The sequence below is a fragment of the Python bivittatus genome, unplaced genomic scaffold (genome assembly GCF_059951505.1).
Source record: "Python bivittatus isolate LINGU-HERP-01145 unplaced genomic scaffold, Pbiv_v1 ctg000350_np1212, whole genome shotgun sequence".
Taxonomy (NCBI): Eukaryota; Metazoa; Chordata; class Lepidosauria; order Squamata; family Pythonidae; genus Python; species Python bivittatus.
In genome coordinates this window covers 17129876-17149089 of record NW_028277074.1, presented here as the reverse complement: position 1 = coordinate 17149089, position 19214 = coordinate 17129876, and the positions used below count along the sequence as shown (strand labels likewise).

General features: G+C 36.4%; 1 protein-coding gene across 4 annotated transcripts in view; it reads right to left on the bottom strand.

The window, feature by feature from the left end:
- The window catches only part of MAP3K7CL (MAP3K7 C-terminal like), a 36684-nt gene extending 32961 nt beyond the window's left edge, over positions 1 to 3723 (bottom strand). Inside the window, exon 1 of one of the 4 annotated variants that reach the window (XM_025168861.2) lies at positions 3366 to 3723. The gene's annotated coding sequence lies outside the window, so the exon portion shown is untranslated. The remainder of the gene's footprint in view (positions 1 to 3365) is intronic. The other 3 variants (XM_088144617.1, XM_025168860.2, XM_007431656.3) reach the window with 3 other exon arrangements.
- Positions 3724 to 19214: the final 15491 nt, after the last annotated feature.

The following is a 19214-nucleotide window of genomic DNA, read 5'->3' as shown; positions in this document are numbered from 1 at the left end:
GCTTTAGTGATAAACCGTATTTTGATACTTATAGGTAACCATAGTTGATTGTTGTAAAAAAGGTCAGATCTAAACATCTCCCAGTCATATCTCCACAGGCGTATCCTTCAGACAATTGACCAAGTACTCAACTATTCCTACTCCACAATCCATTCCCCCCAGACTGCTGTTTTTTAAAAAAAGCCATTTAGCTTTTTCACAGATGATGAAGAGAATCCCTAAATCTTCTACCTGCCCTGTCTTGATTCATCTGTTTGTCTGCTATAAACAGAACAAAAGTACACTGGAAATAATAGAGGTAGGGAAATCTCTAATACTAGGTCATTTAGCCACTTATGATATTGTAATTTCTATTGTGAAAGTGGTAATGATCTTGCAAAGTGATGGCAGTATACTCTTGCAATTTTTCTAAACAAAATGCAGTCCAGTCACACAGCGATGGAAAGAGATAGAATGTATATGCAATTGAGTGAGTTTACACTTCAACCTTTACACCATATCTTATGCTTTGAAGTCCAGCCTGGTCTGTAACATCTACTTATTTATTTTACAAAATTATATTCTGCAGTGCTTCCCACAAAGCAAGCCTAAAGGGAGTTTACAGTAGTATCAGGTTGATAATGTAATGATTATTATCTCCAAAACGTGCAGCCACTATCTTAAAACCATTAAACAATTACAAAAGAAAATAATAAATAATCAAAAAACAAATAAAACATGGCAAACTATTAAAAATATCATATTAAAAGCATTGTCTCCATAAGGTAAATATGTATTCAGATTTTAAAAAAAAGAATATATATATGCCACAGAAAAGCAGACCAAACTATTTTCAGAGGGAATTCTATATAGCAGGGCCATCCCCAAGAAGGTCCTACTCTGGGCAGATTCAGGATTACTTTGAAGGGGCATACCTTTGTCTGAAGACCATAGCTCCCAGGCTACTATTATGGAGAAAACTGTTCTACCAGGTTATACAGAGTCCCCGCTGTTTAGGGATTTATATGTAATAAGATGCACACTGAATTTGGAAATCAGTTGGGAGCCAATGCAGCTTACAGTAGCTAGAGTAAGTATAATATGCTGTCACCAAGACATACCTGAGAAGAGTCTTGCTGCTGCATTTTGGATCTGTTGTAATTTCCTAATCTCTTTTAAGGCATCCCCATGGAGCACATTGCTATAATTGTAATGGGAAATGACTAGAACAAGTATCACAGTTGCCAGATCAGGCAGCTCCAGGAACGCTCCAAGCCACATAAATCAAGAAGCACTTCCAAAATAATCTCAGAATGTAAGTGGATGAAAGACAACCAAGATCTTTGAATGAATTAACTCTGTGGGAATGGGCACTGAAGTGCTGAGGTTTCCTGGATCTGAAAAGAATGGTGTTGGAAATTCACACTTTTATCTTGATGTCAAGATATTTTCCAGGAAAGGAGAAGGACATTTAAAAGATCAGGTCTTTGAGTAAATCCCAAAATATTTGGAGGGAGGGAGGAGAGAGTTTTTGAGATACAATTAAAAAATTCAACAACCTTAATCTTAGCTTAAATTTGTTTTGGAAACTATGGCATACAGATAATTGGTACTGCTATAATTCAGTTGTGTAAAAAAAGATCTTAGATGTATTACACTGAATATTGCTCCAATTATTGATTATCAAATATGCTTTTACATCCATAAGTGTTCAAGTTTTTTTCTTCCCAAAATCTCTGCTGACAAGGGTACTGTAATTTCACTGGTGGCAGAATATAACTATTCTTATAGTTATAGTGACAGACAATTCATGGAGCAGGATTTAACTATACAGGTAAAAATACAAAACAGAATTTTCTGAAGATTTGAACTTGCCCATTTTAAGAATTTTGTGTTCTTTTAAGGTAAGCTTAAAACTGCTTTACTGGAGAGAAGTAAACTGAATAAAAATTGTGCCTGATACTCTTTTTAGTAGTTGGCCAATCTACATCTAGTTTCCAATTTACCTTGAATAGTGATTGTGAAAAAAAGAAAGAAACTGTATTCTTAATCCAGGAAGCTTTGTCATTCATTTCAGGATGATATACTAATGTAATTTGCAGGATCTGGAAAACTAATACATTAGACATTTGGCAGTCAACTTGAATCATCTCATAGTTTATTATTATACTCTATTGTATAACACAATATACTATTGTACAATCTTATACCAAACTTTGTTTGTTGTGCCTATTGAAGAACAAGTGGTAAAATGCTTTTAAAGTAGCTTGCTGATGTCCCATTTTTTTCAGATACTGATAGGGCTACCATACCTGAACTGCAAAACTCCAGGGTGCCACTAGATGGAAGGAAAGAGTTAGTATTCTGTATCTGTTTGTGCCACTAGCTGGTTGTCTGGAGTTTTGCAGCACATGTATGTTAGGTACTAGAATATTATCATCTAAATCAGGCTGAATAAAACAAAGTTCCAGATCCTATTGATTCTGAAAATAGTTTGACAAAATTTTCTACTTTACTAGCCTTGCAAATAAAAGTATAAGAATTCTGTTACACTTTATATAAATTTATATAAACAAAATTTGTATCCAAGCTCTTTATCTGAAATGCTAGACTTCAAACTGTTAGAATAAAGCCTCATATATCATTTTTAGACTGGAAACAATAAAAGTATTTTTTGCTTTCCTATATTTCAGTGACTACAAAGCCTATTTTATTATGACTTGAAACCACAGACAGAAGCTTCAGAGATGTTACAAATGTAGTGCCTAATCTGTTCTATTAATCCTGTGGCTATAATAACTTACTAAATAAAGTTTAAAAAAGCATGAAAGAACTATATATTAAAGTCACATCAACTCCATCTTTAATTGCATTAATTCTATGAAAAGATTGTGCTATTAACTGGTTAAAAAAAATACAAAGATTTTAGCTAGAAACTTGAAATAATGGGTACCAAGGTCTTTTCTTTTAATAAAGCCATAAAAGGATTTTCAAATGTCTGTTTTTTTAGCTTTACAGAGAAACCTGTACAGTACAGATGTAGCCTTCTCTAATGTTTAGCATATATCCATGGAGGTTTTCCTCTCAGGAAAATAAAGCAAAAGGAAGCTATAGAAAGAACAGAAGAGAGTTATAATCTGCACGTATCATCTAAAATGAGGAACTAAATAAAACTGCTTCGAGCAGACACCTTGATCTTTTCTTCTGCGTAAAAGAGAAAGCTTTGAGTGTGGTATGTCTGAAACAGTGATCTAGGAAACAGCTCTTCAGTTGGCTTGTCTGTGAGACTGCATGCACTTTGCTTATATCTAAAAAACTTCAGCTCTCAAACCCAAGTGTGGTCACAACTCAATCAGTTAGTCCAGTTTTCACACCTGTTGCCTTACCTCACTTAGTAGTGTCTGCACTTGTATAATCCAGGGCCAGCCACTGCCTTGACTTGTTGTTGCCTTTATGGAGTAAAGATTCAGGAAAAGAAAAGGCTGCACCTGCTACATAGCAGTGAACTGACAAGGTCTGAGAAGTTGAAACAGCTGTCAGGACAACATGCTGCTACCTGCACTTCCCATAGGCTTTTTACGCCCTCAGGACCACCCTTTTCTGTTTTCCGCCCCAATTCCACTGTCCCTTCCCTTCCCCGCAATGAAGGATTACAGCATTGTCATGCTTCCTGGGCAAAACCCCTTTCCATCAGGGACCGTATTAAAGCAGCAAATTGTCCGGAGGCCAAGATGTTTAATTCATTAGTCCTGCCAAACCTAAAATACAAACTGACTTGCTTCATGGGACTGGAATGTTTTCAGCATGACCCAATCAGTGTCTGTGTCTATTCCAGCAAACTGGAAAAGATAGCCTCACTCCAGTCAGCAGAAATGTTGGCTGCTCCTATCAGCTTGGGGCAAGGTTGCCAATTTGAACAAGCGGCAAGCAAGCTCTCAGACGGTAGCTGTTGCTGCTGCTGCTCTCAAGCCGAGCAACTGGGTTAGCAGTTTTCTTGCTGAGACTTGGCGAGGTCAAACAATACTTTGAGTGAATTAGATGGCAGACTTAGGAGCACTAAAGGAGACGATGCAGGGAATATTAGAGTCTTTATTGTCTTAAGGATATTCACATAGGGCTACCAGAGCTGGGCTGCCCAAATCAGGATTACATCTAGAAAGCAGAAGAGAATTAGGGTTTTCTGTGTGTGTCTGCTGCAGTCTATTGGAGCCCAGGATTTTTGCAGTCCAAATACAGTAGTCCCCATTCACAGATGTTTTGGAATAACATCATCTAACACGAACCAGGTTTTGAAGGGAAGTTATATACTTTCCCTAAAAAACATGTTGCAGTTAATTTTTAGAACTTCTAGAACTACTGAAAACACAGCCAAGTGATTTGGATATATATTCACACAAAACATGGTAGAAGCTTATATTTTCAAACAGTATCTTCAAATTTGAATAACAGTAGTCCCATCTTTGCTGATACATAAACATCACAGTCTGAAACATTCAGGACAATGCCTATGAGTGAGTAGCTGCTTCTTTTAATGATTTCACTTTAATGTTGCTATCTAGTGGTCTTGTTGTATTTTAGCCCACATTCTCTTTCTTTATAGTTCTGACACTGATTTTGTAGTTCTTGACACAATTATTCATTTCTTCTGGGAACTGGTTTATAAGGATTATCATTACTATAACAAAAATTGAAGTTGCATGATCTTTGGAAAGATAACAGAACTGTAAAGATCTTTCAAATCTTTACACACACACACACACACACACACTAAAAAGCTACATATTACTGTACTGATTTGCATTTTCTTTTCATTCATCTCAGGAGCTGGCATCAGTTTTTATATGAAAAAGCTAAACTGGAAACAACTGGCCTGTATGGTTCTTATACACTAGTGGAAAGTTGCTTTGAAGAATGTGAAATTAATTTATTTGTCTTAAAATAATTTTATTTCATTACATTTTATTTTGCTATATGCTAGACTTTTCAATATCTGTACCTACTGGATTTGGAATATTAACATGTCTTGTTCTGTTATCACTACTTTTGGGATGGAAACTTACATCACAGTATTGGTTGCTATCTGTGTTGTCTGGCAACATTCACAGTAGTATTTTTTCTTCAACAAAAAGGTAAAGAAGACTTTTGAGCAATTTAGGCAACTGTTTTGGAGCAGCTTCACTTATGAGATTTTCCAGGCTTTCCCGGAAGATCGTTAACACAGTTACATGTAGTTATTTTTCCTGTTAATCAGGAAACTACTAGCCAAAACAATAATGAGAAATGTACAAGTTAAATCACCTTTAAATAACACTGGTTTAAAGTTGACACTAATAACACTAAGTTTAAATAACACTTAGGAAAGCAGTTTCCTAAGGCTTCTTGTTTGGGGGTGTTATAAATGCATACATCTTTTTCTTTTTCTGAAGTATAAAACTGGTTCCTTGATTTCCACTTCTGCACTGAGACTATTATCTAAATTCCAATTGTTAAGACCAGTTTTTAAGTTTCAAAGTCTGTTAAGTTGTACCAAAATTCTATTAAATTATACATAAATTAGATAAAAACTGTCAGTTTTATGTGAAATAACATAATTTACAATGCCAGAATTTTAAATTCTCTTCTATTTTCACTTTTTTTTTTTTTTTTTGTGCCTTTGTATCAGTATTGACTCCTGGCGACTGCCTGGACTAGTCCCTGCAGTTTTCTTGGCAAGGTTTTTTGGAAGTGGTTTGCCATGGCTTGCTTCCTAGGGCTGAAAGTTAGTGACTAGCCCAAGGTCACTCAGCTGGCTTTGTCCCTAAGGCAGGACTAGAGCTCACGGTCTCCTGGTTTCTGCCTGATGCCTTAACTGCTACATCAAACTGGCTCTATTTTCACAGATTGTATTAACCTATAGTTTTTACTTTGTGCTTCAGAAGAGCAGTACGGGTGTACATTTTATATTTATATAATATTTCATATACCGTGTAACAACTTCCCGAGTTGTTCCATTTCTATTACGAATGTTCAACAATACTCAAATAATAAAATAATATTTTACTCCACATCTTTCAAAAAACCATTTCACAGAAAAACATCAGTTTAATTCCTAGTTACTTGGTATGTACTAATCACGTAAGAAAACATGATCAACTGTACTTGTCACAAGTTGACTTCTCAGTTTGAATCCTAATGTATATATTGTTTTTGATATAAAACTCTGAAAGTGGATTGAACTAAAATAGGTTTCAGAGAATACATAGGGCAACATTAACATCATGGACAATATATACAAGATTTTGACCATCCATGCCACAACTTGCCTGGAAAAAAAAAATCTGGCACATTTTTTAATGTTGGCATGATTGCTATCATGCAAGTGCTAAATTATTGTTTATAACTAGGAGATATGTATCCATGAGGGACCCATAATTAAATTCCATACATATTTATAATATTTGGATTCTAGTCATATGCCTGAAATAATTAGATAAGGTTTTTCACAATTCTAAACCTGTCTGTAATATGTTTTATCCTTCCCCATGACAACCTTAATCTATTTTTATAGATTATAAACTGCCAAGGTTGCAAATCAGATACATGGGCACGGAGACACATATACCTAGGGACTTGAAACAGATTAAAATGCAAATTCTAGGACTTTACACATGAATAGTTATGTGTAAATACTCCAGTATTTTTGACATGCAAGATAGAATGGGACCAGAGTGACCATATCAATAATGGATTTGTATACAAATAGAGGAAGTGGCAGCTGTCTGAACTGCAAGATTCTCTTCCAAGCATGACAAGAGTTCTCTTTAGTAAGATTGAGATGATTTGCTTATTTATTAAGATGAAAGGATTTAATTATTAATCAACAACTGAGCAGGCTTTCAATTTAGAATTAAAATATCTCAGTGGACCTTAGAACAGAGACTTCCTGGAAGTCTATAGCTGATTCTTTATATAGTGGCCACCTGAATCTGTATACCTGTAGTCTGAGAATCAACTCTTACAGAAAAGATGGAGAACACAGGACATTTCTAGATATGTCAGTTTCTGTTCTTCATGTTGTAACTGCCACCATTGTCAATTCATGTCGAGTTTGCTCAGTTAAGCAATTACTCATTTCCATTTTCCCTTTCACTATGGGCTTATGCCTTTTTCTTTGCCCAACACTGTAAAGATACAGTGAGCTCATAAGCAGTGGCTCATATCCCAAAATATGTACTGTTTTAATACAAGCAAACTGTGATTTTTAGTACAACTGAGATCCTTTTGAATGTAATTTTTAATGTAGCATTGGATCTCCTTGACCTCTCAAAGTTTATCCATGTGCATTACAAATAGTGGCTATGCTGGGTAGAGAAGATGAGAACCGTAGTCAAGCACATCTGGAAGGTAAGTGATTAAAGAAGGCTGGGATAGATACAAGAATATCTATCAGAGGCTACAGTTCTTTAATAATGTGTACTGTGTATGATATAGTCACCTCTAGATTTTTAAATTTGAAGTTTAAAAGTACATACTTTGAGGTCTTTTTTTTAAAGTTAGTATTTATACATATATATATATTTTAAATCCAAATAACTAAATAAATATAATACATGCAACTACATTAGAATGCCTTCTGCTGTGGGAAGGATAGAAATGTTGCAAATGCTATTTTTTTTCCCTTTAGGCACAAGGGTGGGAATACTCTGTTCTGTTTCTTGCTGAAGTGCTCTAGTCATCCAATGTTTGGTACCCAAGCAAAATTATTTCTATCATGGATCAGATTATGAAACTTATCTCTATAATACACAACATATCATGTTTTAGTCATCACACATTCCAATGTTATCATCCCCTGAATTAGAAACATTACAACTTATTTACACACCGGAGTTAGACAAGCTTGTAACTTTATTGATTTATTTACTTAGTCTGAAGAATTTAGTGCCTGGAAGATATAAATGAAAGGCAGTATCTTCTGTATAATGAAACACCTGTTTTCCTTTGCTTTAATTGCACTGCTTTTGCCTCATTAGGACTGGCAGCATTTTGGTAAAGCAGATGAACTCACTGACATTAAAATGGTGTTTGAAGTTCTGGCATGTAAAATAAATTTAAAAAATACTCTAAATACATGGATGGCAGTTTCAAAAAGAGAAAAATAACTGACTGGTCGCCATGCATGCAAAGAAGAAAGGTACATTGATCCAAGGGAGGGCACAGTGCTGGCAGCAGAGTCTATTTTCAACTCATGTGAAAACCGTGCTGCATCTCCTGTTACCATATGCCAACATGAAAAAGGCTGTCTAATATATACCCGTTACATGAAAATAATATATGGAAACATATATTTCTCACACATGCTGTTTTCCACATGTGTTAGACACTAACTGCCATCAGCCTTGCTTAGCATATGGATGATCAGGACTGTAGTTCTACATATCTTGAAGAAACATAAAGTTGGGAAAAGCTGCTCTACAGAATATCTCTCAGCGATAAAAATGCATGTTCACTAAAACTATGAAAATGAAAAGCTTTATTTACTGAAACAGATTGTTATAAAGAATAATGTTTGGAGGAAGTAATACGTAATTCATAGTTGTTCCATAATACAGGACAAGAAACAAGGGATTTAAATTACAAATAAGTCAATTTCAGCAAGATATCAGGAAAAAAAAATCCTAACAGTCTTGGAAGAAAGTGGACTTCCCTTTGCTGATGGTGTTTAAACTGAGCCTGAATCTATCAGGGAAGCTGTCCTAGTGGATTCATACACTGGGCAATGAGGTTTTTTTATTTTATTCTATTACCAATTTATATAGCTGCCTATTTCACAATCACAATTCTGGGCAGAAGCTTAAAAATGAACAATGCAACAACATAAATAATAGCTAATAATAACACAATAATAGCACAATGGTGACTGAGCTAAGTGCTGTTGTTTAAAATATTAAAATCTTATGTGATTTGTGTATCTCATGGCACGTACATAAATGGAGAGAGGTGGAAGTCAAATATTTATTATCATCCAAAAATATGGATTTTTCCAATTTAAACTCATTCTTTGTAGAATTGAAATCAACAGGGACTCTCCATTGCAGCAATTTAGTATCAAACTTTGGTATCAGTCACGAATATGAGGCTATCCCCAAAAATAGTTTGAAGGACACTGCATGAGAATGTTACATCATGTTTACACTGCTGGAAAGTCAAAAAGGCTTTCCTATCCTTTGACACTTTTATAGGTTTAAAAGCATATTGAGAATCTGAAACAGACAGCTTTCTGCACATATTTGCTATCACCTGTAACAGTTTCTTTAACACTACAAGATAAATAAGACACCAAAGAGAAGGGAACTTACATATCAGTCTGCTTTCCAATACTGCCACCAAGAGAACATATTTAATATGTTCTTTATATAAAAAGATAAACAGAAAGAAGCTGATTTTTGGCAAGAAAGAAGCTGATTTTTTTTTAAAATACATGAGCCTTATTCTTAAAGATCAAATATTGCTTATGAGGTAATAGTCATATACACACACAAATTAAAATATGTATTATTTTTAAAATGCAGGTGCCACACTTCAAAACCAGGTTTTTCAGACTAGCTTAGAACATGTTAATATTGCTAAGCAATATTATTTATCAGGGGTTTCATTCAATGCAAATTAATTTTTACAGATACACTGAGTTTTCCTGTTCTTTTTTCACCTTGCATCTTTATGCCCTACATATCTGAGGTATCTTCCAATCTTCTGGAACAAGAAGGAATTGCTGAGAAAAGAAAAATCTATTCTGTCAGTGGTGCCTGGCAGACAGTCACAGTTGGATAAAGACATTCACTAAACAGCAGGCATGTATGAAGAAGTTGTGTAGAAAAGAATAGAACCTGTTGATGAATTATTTTAGAACTTCCTTTTCTTTTTAGTGCTCTCTCTTTTTCCTTTCTGTCTGTTTCTGAATATGCTTCTGTCCCTCGTTTCCAAGTCCTGCTCTGTAATTTAGGTATTGCTCACTTCTGGATATATTGAGAGATGTCCAGAGCAAACAACAATTTCATCAGAATTAGATAAATTCAATTTCATGAAATCACAATACAACCTCTGCCCCTACCCTACAGAAGGGTTCTAGTTGCATTTGTCGCCTGAATATGTCCTATTTACCATTTATATAGGACATATCCTCATCACATTGTCTTCATCTCAGGCCAGCCAATTGTGGTGGCACTTTGAAACACATCCTGCCATATAAAATATCTATGATGGCTCACTGCACACTGTACTGCACTTGAGATTGAACTTTTTTCAGATGCTTGTCATTTCTAATAAAAACACTACTATCTTTAGTGCTAAGAAGTTCAAAGGAGTACTCAGAAATGCTCCAAAGGATACTCCACACAGACTTTCAAAGATTGTCAAATGATGAGATTATGGGGTCAACCTGTCATATTGTTAGCAACTTACGCTAGGTTCCTAACTTTAAAAGTGTGTTTTCTGTTTGTGTGGTATCAGCATAATGTTTCACTTGGTTCTGGTATTTCCTATTATATAATATAACAGCTGAATCATTCACCTTCACTTCAGGACAGAGACTAGTACTATAGTCTCTGTGGGACTGGTTTATGATTAGTTAACAGCATAAATGGGTATCCCCAGAGATAAATATTAAAAAATTCTACAGTTCACACACATACAGTACCATTTTTTAAAATACTTAGTGTAGGGATACCTCAGCTCCAGAGAAGAAAGTGAATAATTGGCATACACAACAGGCTTCTTTGATCTGTCTTCCAGAGTCTGTAGCAAGATACTACCAAGTTTCACAGGGTGGCATCAGTTACTACGAAAGTTGGTAGGTTCAGATTATAATAAATCAGACAAGGTTCCTTAGTTAATGCATCTTTCAGCTGTTGACATGCAGAGTCAGCTACTACAGAAGTGCCAAATAATTCCTTTTTTCAGTCAGCTGGTGCAGTGATTCTGAATTATCTACATAATTAGGAATAAAATTATACTATAGCCATAAGTAGCTAGAAAAAAAATGTAATAAATCCAGATACTCAGGAGTTGGAATCATGTTTAATTCCTTCAGGTGATATGCTCTAATATAACAATAACTTCAAGATTAAGTAGAATTTACTTTTGTTTAGTTTAAGTCCTCTTTTATGGTTTCTTTCGTAAATATCACAGAACTCAATAGCTGCTGCATATACAATATATCATTCATATGCCAAACAGCACCACATACCAGACAAGATCCTGCATGCCAGAATCTACTGCTTTTTGATAACTCTCAGGGAAACTTTGGAGTCCAAAAATAATTTTACTGAACCATTGTGCATTATCAAAGTTCTCAGTGTGACAAAACTCTTTCAGTGGCATTTAATTTAGCAAGAATCTGTGCACCTCACATAGGATGCAATATACAGTATATCTATTGTTCGTACATGATAGTGTTTCTGCACAATCTTGTTTACTGCTATCAGATCGATACAATGACGGAATTCATTACTATCTTTTTTTTTTTGGGGGGTACAGTCAGCATGTTGGATACCCAATCTGTACCTTTAATTGCTTCTTTAATAAAACCATTCTTCAACATTTTCTCTAATTCAGCATTCACAGCTTATAGTATGATCCATGATATACATTTCAGATTCTGTGCAAAAGACACAATCCACTATGACTTTGTTATACAGTGTGTCCTGGTTCTGATGTGCATCAGTGGCTTTCTTGTAACAGATTTGGCTATATGTCATATATCTCTCCTCTCTCTCTCTCTCTCCAATATACAGTAAACAGGTAATGTTTTATCACTTTATCTACTTCTCTCTTAAGTTTTTCCTCATCTTCTTCTCTGCTGCCATATCTCTCTGCTTTTCTTGCACCACTCTGAGTCCTGGCAACCTGGGGGTCTGCTGCCAGATGAGAAGGACATACATCCTGTTGATCAGTGACATTGCCTGATCCATGGAATGGTTGGGGCTGCCTACTAAAGCAGCTGACATATAGGGCAGTGTTACAAAGTGAAATGAGACAGCTCCTCCTTCCCACTTCATCTCACAAATGCTACCTCCCTATCATATTTTTCTCATTTTAAACATGGGTTTAACACTGTTCCAGTATAGCATTATTTCCAAATAGTTCTAAATCTATGTCCAAACAACCCTGATTATTAGCTGAGATAAGTTGATAGTCAGCCTTCCTTTGAACACAAGTGGCCCAAATGTGCAAAATGAAAAGGTATGACAGATGACTGGATCTGCTGCTGTAGGCATTGCACAAAACTCATCTCCTCCCCAGCCTTATCACAGTTAAGAAGAGTGATTGGTAAATATGTTCTCTAGTGGGTGGTGACATTTGGTGGGAAGGCAGACAAAACCAGGGGAATCTACCAATCCTTAACTTGTCCGACATTAAAACTGTAAGGACAGAAACAGCATAAGGCACAGAATGAGAGCAGTCCCATTTATGTCAGCATATTTTTACAGCATTTATCCTTGTTAATACATCTGTGAGGAAAACCCCATTGGCTAATTAAGACTAGGGACAAAAATTGAGTGCATTTCCTTGTTTCAAATTTATGATAGCTGAAGAACAGCTGATAAATCATTCCAATTATAGTATATTAACATTTTATTCATCAAACCATATGTTGTATCTTTAGGCCATATGGTCTGTATTTCGTGGATTTTCTGTTACTTGAAATTACAATTTATGCACTGTCATAATTTCATTGCATTTTTAGCCCAATGTTCCTGCCTGGGGCACGTTCAATTTCCTTTTACAGAGAAATTCACCTGAGTCTCAATAAGAGAAACTTTTCTGTCATATAAATATTTTTTTCTTTTAAAAAGATATGATCTTTCACCATTAGAGAAAAGTAAATGATAATTTAGATCTGTACATTAGTCATAATATTACTCATTGCCAACATTTCTTTTTTACTATAGCTATTATTCCTTATATTTCCAGCATTAAGGCCTGTAGCTAGTTCTAACTCTACCATGTCCATCAATCTGCTGTCATCTAGGTCAGAATTCATGTAGTTCCCCAATGTTGAGTCACAACAAGGGTTTACAAAACACTATTTCTTGTCATAATTATATTCTATTTTTTAAAAAAATAATGTCTTTGTGACAAATCACAGCTGCATAGAATGGCATAAACTGTAGTGCTAATCATACATCTGAAAATATTTTTATTCTACCATCTCAGACTTTCAAACACAGCATAACTTTTAGTGTGTTTTTGGCAAGTCAGCACTGCTATTAAACTGAAACTGGCCTAGATGCCATTTTAAATTTTATATATCCTGCTGTGTTTAAATTTTTAAAGCTATTCACTTACAAGTTGTAAATTGTACAGGATACATTTTTTAAACATCTTTTCATTGTCAAAATGGTGTAAATTTTTATTAAAATATTAATGCATACCACTGAAATTGTCAAAACACATGGGCAGACAAACTGGGGATTTTCATCTAGTATTAGATTTTGGCTGATAAAAAGGGAATCATTGCCAACAGCACAATCTGCGACCTTCGGATGGTCCTCTATCAAGGCCAACCATCCTGCACAATATAAATTATGTAGCTAAATAAAGATCAAGGCCAACTCAAAGTCATGACCAGACACTGATTCCCAAATAAGTATTCAAGGCACATTCCAAGTTTGTGGGAACACATGCTTTACAGTTATTTTAGTCAGATATTATTAGGAAGGTATTTTAAGAATAAACTTTAATATTCAAACAAGATTTTGGAAACTCGGCTCTAGCACACCTGCTTAGCATTCATTACCTGCCTTAATTAATAGCATGAGTTCTTTATGCAACCCTTGAAATTAGGTCATTCAAAAATGATTGCTTGAAATATTTATTTAAAATATTTACTTTGTCCACCTTTTACTTCAGCAAAGCTGCAAAATATAAAGCAAATACTTACTTTTTAAATTGTAAATATTGAATATTTTATCAGTTATCAGAACATTTTTATCTCAGAACTCAAGCACAGTATTTATGGAATACTTAAAATTTATGTCCTGTATTTTTATTTGGAATGTTAACTATAAAGCTGGATAAGCAAATTAATCTTATGAACAAAAAAAGAAGGGGAAAGGTGGGTAGATAATGGCAATCAATATAAATATATCAACTCAGTGTTCTAAATTCGACAGAATTTATAATCACATTGAACGACTATAATTTTAAGAAATATTCCTTTGCATTATGTATTGTACAAACTTATACTAAACATTATAAAAATTAGATTACTTACCTATAAAATACTACATGATAAAATAATTGAGATAATTGACACACTCAGAACACTTCAGCGCTACATATTCTGTATCACCCAATGGTATCTGTGGGCTCTTTCTGTTTTCATCAGAATGACAAAAGCAGCTTTGCGCCACAAACTTCACCTCTTTGAGGCATGTGTGTAATCACATTAAAAGAAGGTGAGGCTTGACTTGTGATGCTGCTTTTGTCAGTTTAACGTCCTTCTTTCCACTTCTTCCATGGATGCTGCTGGTGTCATCATGACATGAATAATTGATGAGAAAGTTAAAAGTTGTTAAGCTGCTTTAGTTTAATAATCTTGTTACTTGTATGTGAAAATCTGCATGTTATCTTTCCTTATATTAATTATCTAATTTCTAATGTAATTGTTATTTTTACAAATTACAATTACAAATAAGAAAAAAATTCAGAACTCATCATGATTTATCCACCTGCAAATGTATGGGAATAGAAGAAGTCTTATTAAGATAGGGCTGCCAGAATCCAAACTATAAGTAGATGGCTTCAAGACCTAATCCAGTTGGTCTTCAGTATTTTGAAGCCCGGATAAGGTAGCCTTGTTAACAAGAATTGTCTTTCTATAGAATGGTCCTCAACATGCTGCTGCTTTAAAAAAGGCTGGATATTCTTTACTCCAGTGCTCTGAGGTGCTCAGCTGACAAAAAAGTAGCTTTGCAGAGAAACTGAATCTGCCAAATCTTAATTTTGAGGTGGTTCTAGCTATTGTGAAGATGTAAATCAGATACTTCATCCTATATGAAAGATATTGCTGAATTATAATTTTCAGAGATATTAGGACCTGAAAGACTCTAAATTCCCCACCCCTATCCTACATTTTCTCCATCATGGATCACTGCCTTGTCGTGGCGAAGGGGCTTGCATAACTCAGTGAAGCCATGAGCTATACCGTGCAGGGCCACCCAAGACGGACAGGTCATGACAGAGAGTTCTGACAAAATGTGGTCCACTGGAGAAGGAAATGGCAACCCACTCCAGTATCCTTGCCAAGAAAACCCCATGGACAATGTTAGAAGGCTAAAAGATATGACGCCGGAAGATGAGCCCCTCAGGTTGGAAGGTGTCCAATATGCTACTGGGGAAGAGCGGAGGGCATTTCCAAGTAGCTCCAGAAAGTGTGAAGCGGCTGGGCCAAAGCCGAAAGGACGTTCAGCTGTGGATGTATCTGGAAGCGAAAAGAAGGTCCGATGCTGTAAAGAACAATATTGTATAGGTACCTGGAATGTAAGATCTATGAACCAAGGCAAGCTGGATGTGGTCAAACATGAGATGACAAGATTGAACGTCGACATCTTGGGAATCAGTGAATTGAAATGGACAGGAATGGGTGAATTTAATTCAGGAAACCATTATATCTACTACTGTGGCCAAGAAACCCTTAGAAGAAATGGAGTTGCACTTATAGTGAATAAGAGAGTGGGAAAGGCAGTAATGGGGTACAACCTCAAAAACGACAGAATGATCTCAGTGCGTATCCAAGGCAAACCATTCAACATCACAGTAATCCAAGTCTATGCCCCAACCACTGATGCCGAAGAAGCAGAAGTTGCCCGGTTCTATGAAGACCTACAACACCTTCTAGAACTAGCACCAAAAAAAGATGTCCTTTTCATCATAGGGGATTGGAATGCTAAAGTAGGAAGTCAAGCAGTAATCGGAATAACAGGCAAGTTTGGCCTTCGAGCACAAAATGAAGCAGGGCAAAGGCTAATAGAGTTCTCTCAAGAAAACAAGCTAGTCATAGCAAACACTCTTTTCCAACAACACAAGAGACGACTCTACACATGGACATCACCAGATGGTCAATACCGAAACCAGATTGATTACATACTTTGTAGCCAAAGATGGAGCAGCTCTATACAGACAGCAAAAACAAGACCAGGAGCTGACTGTGGCTCAGATCATGAGTTTCTTACTGCAAAATTTAGGCTTAAATTGAAGAATGTAGGGAAAACCACTAGACACTCAGGTATGACTTAGATCATATTCCTTGTGAGTACACAGTGAAGGTGATGAATAGATTTAGAGGGTTAGATTTGGTAGACAGAGTGCCTGAAGAACTATGGACGGAGGTCTGTAACATTGTACAGGAGGCAGCAACTAAAACCATCCCAAAGAAAAAGAAATGCAAGAAAGCAAAATGGCTGTCTGATGAGGCTTTACAAATAGCTGTGGAAAGAAGGAATGTGAAAAGCAAGGGTGAAAGGGAAAGATATAAGCAACTGAATGCAGATTTCCAGAGAATAGCAAGGAGAGATAAGAAGGCCTTCTTAAATGAACAGTGCAAAGAAATTGAGGAAAACAATAGAATGGGGAAGACTAGAGATCTCTTCAAGAAAATTGGAGATATCAAAGGAACGTTTAGTGCAAAGATGGGCATGATAAAGGACAGAAAAGGCAGGGACCTAACAGAAGCAGAAGAGATTAAGAAGAGGTGGCAAGAATACACAGAAGAACTATACAAGAAAGATCTTAATGTCCCTGATGTCCATGCTGGTGTGGTCACGGACCTTGAGCCAGACATCCTAGAGAGTGAAGTCAAGTGGGCCTTAGGAAGCATTGCTAACAACAAAGCTAGTGGAGATGACAGTATTCCAGCTGAGTTATTTAAAATACTAAAAGATGATGCTGTTAAAGTGCTGCACTCAATATGCCAGCAAGTTTGGAAAACGCAACAGTGGCCACGGGATTGGAAAAGGTCAGTTTACGTTCCAATTCCAAAGAAGGGCAACGCCAAAGAATGCTCAAACTATCGCACAATTGCACTCATTTCACATGCTAGCAAGGTTATGCTCAAAATCCTACAAGCTAGGCTTCAGCAGTACGTGAACCGAGAACTACCAGATGTACAAGCTGGGTTTCGAAGAGGCAGAGGAACTAGAGATCAAATTGCCAACATTCGCTGGATCATGGAGAAAGCACGAGAGTTCCAGAAAAACATCTACTTCTGCTTCATTGACTATGCAAAAGCCTTCGATTGTGTGGATCACAACAAACTCTGGCAAATTCTTAAAGAGATGGGGGTACCAGACCATCTTACCTGTCTCCTGAGAAATCTGTACACGGGCCAAGAAGCAACAGTTAGAACCAGTCACGGAACAACCGATTGGTTCAAAATAGGGAAAGGAGTACGACAAGGCTGTATACTGTCACCCTGCTTATTTAACCTATATGCAGAGTACATCATGAGAAATGCCAGGTTGGAAGAATCACAAGCCGGAATTAAGATTGCAGGGAGAATCATCAATAACCTCAGATATGCAGACGATACCACCCTAATGGCAGAAAGTGAAGAAGAACTAAAGGGCCTCTTGATGAGGGTGAAGGAGGAGAGTGCGAAAGCTGGCTTGAAACTCAACATTAAAAAAACTAAGATCATGGCATCTGGACCCATCAATTCCTGGCAAATAGAAGGGGTAGAAATGGAAGCAGTAACAGACTTCATTTATTTGGGCTCCAAGATCACCGCAGACGGAGACTGCAGCCATGAAATTAAAAGACGCTTGCTCCTTGGGAGGAAAGCTATGGCAAACCTAGATAGCATATTAAAAAGCAGAGATGTCACCTTGCCGACAAAGATCCGCATAGTCAAAGCTATGGTTTTTCCAGTAGTAATGTATGGTTGTGAGAGCTGGACCATAAAGAAGGCTGAGCGCCGAAGAATTGATGCCTTTGAACTGTGGTGCTGGAGAAGACTCTTAAGAGTCCCCTGGACTGCTAGGAGTTCAAACCAGTCAATCTTAAAGGAAATCAACCCTGATTGCTCATTGGAAGGACTGATAATGAAGCTCAAGCTCAGATACTTTGGTCACCTAATGCGAAGAGAGGAGTCTTTGGAAAAGACCCTGATGCTGGGAAAGATTGAAGGCAAAAGGAGAAGAGGACGGCAGAGGATGAGATGGTTAGATAGCATCACTGAAGCAATGAGCATGAAACTGAGCAAACTCAGGGAGGCAGTGAAGGACAGGAAGGCCTGGTGCAATATGGTTCATGGGGTCACGAAGAGTCGGACACGACTTAACGACTGAACAACAACAAAATCCTACATTTTAACATGAACAGGGAGGTAACTGTTGGAAATAATCGTTGGAAAATTGACTATTTGTGAATTATATTTCAATGTATTTATTTGTAAAAAATACAGTGTATACCTGTATAGTGAGGTGATAGAGAAATTCCCATCAATGCAAATTAAAGGAACAATTCTAGAAGAAGCAACACAAAACTGTCATGTTAGTGTTTTTTCTGGAGTAGGAATTGAGCACCCTGCAGAGTTAATTGGTTTATCTTTCCAAGACAGCTGGAAGCCTGTCATGGAAAATGTAAAGATAACAACTTCAGATTAATATGTTCTTTAAGGGTGCATAGGCCTTAATATTTCTGTAGCTTTTATTTGCATATGCTGGAGTTTGAAGGACAAAAGAATGTAGGAGAAAAACTTCTCAACCTCCTCCCCAAACACTTACATGTGGCTATTCCTAGCCTCCAATTTTTTTTTTTTCATTGAGCCATTGGCTCCTCCATGTTCCCCAGTAACTAAACCAAGCTGTGGGCTATAGAAAACATATTATTTTCTTTTTCATTTAGCTGTACTTCAATTTCTCCAGTTTCTGTCATTTCTTTTTTTTAACCTTGTGAGCACTTTGAGGTAAGAACTTACCAAATTTGGAAGTATAGCGTCCTTTATTGTAAAGTAAAAACAATGCTTACATCTCCCTGAAAACTGCATTTTGTATAATTGTGTAAATATAGAATTAAACATTGCAATATATTTTTGAACTGGATACCTAAACTAATTCAATTGGTATGGCATTTAAATGAGGATCGGTAAAGAGAGGACGACACCATCGCGCTTCACAGTAGTCTTTTAGCGCCGCTTCCTGCTCATCAAGGGAACGGCCGCTTTTGGAGTCTGGCGACAAAAAGACCGTTGATTT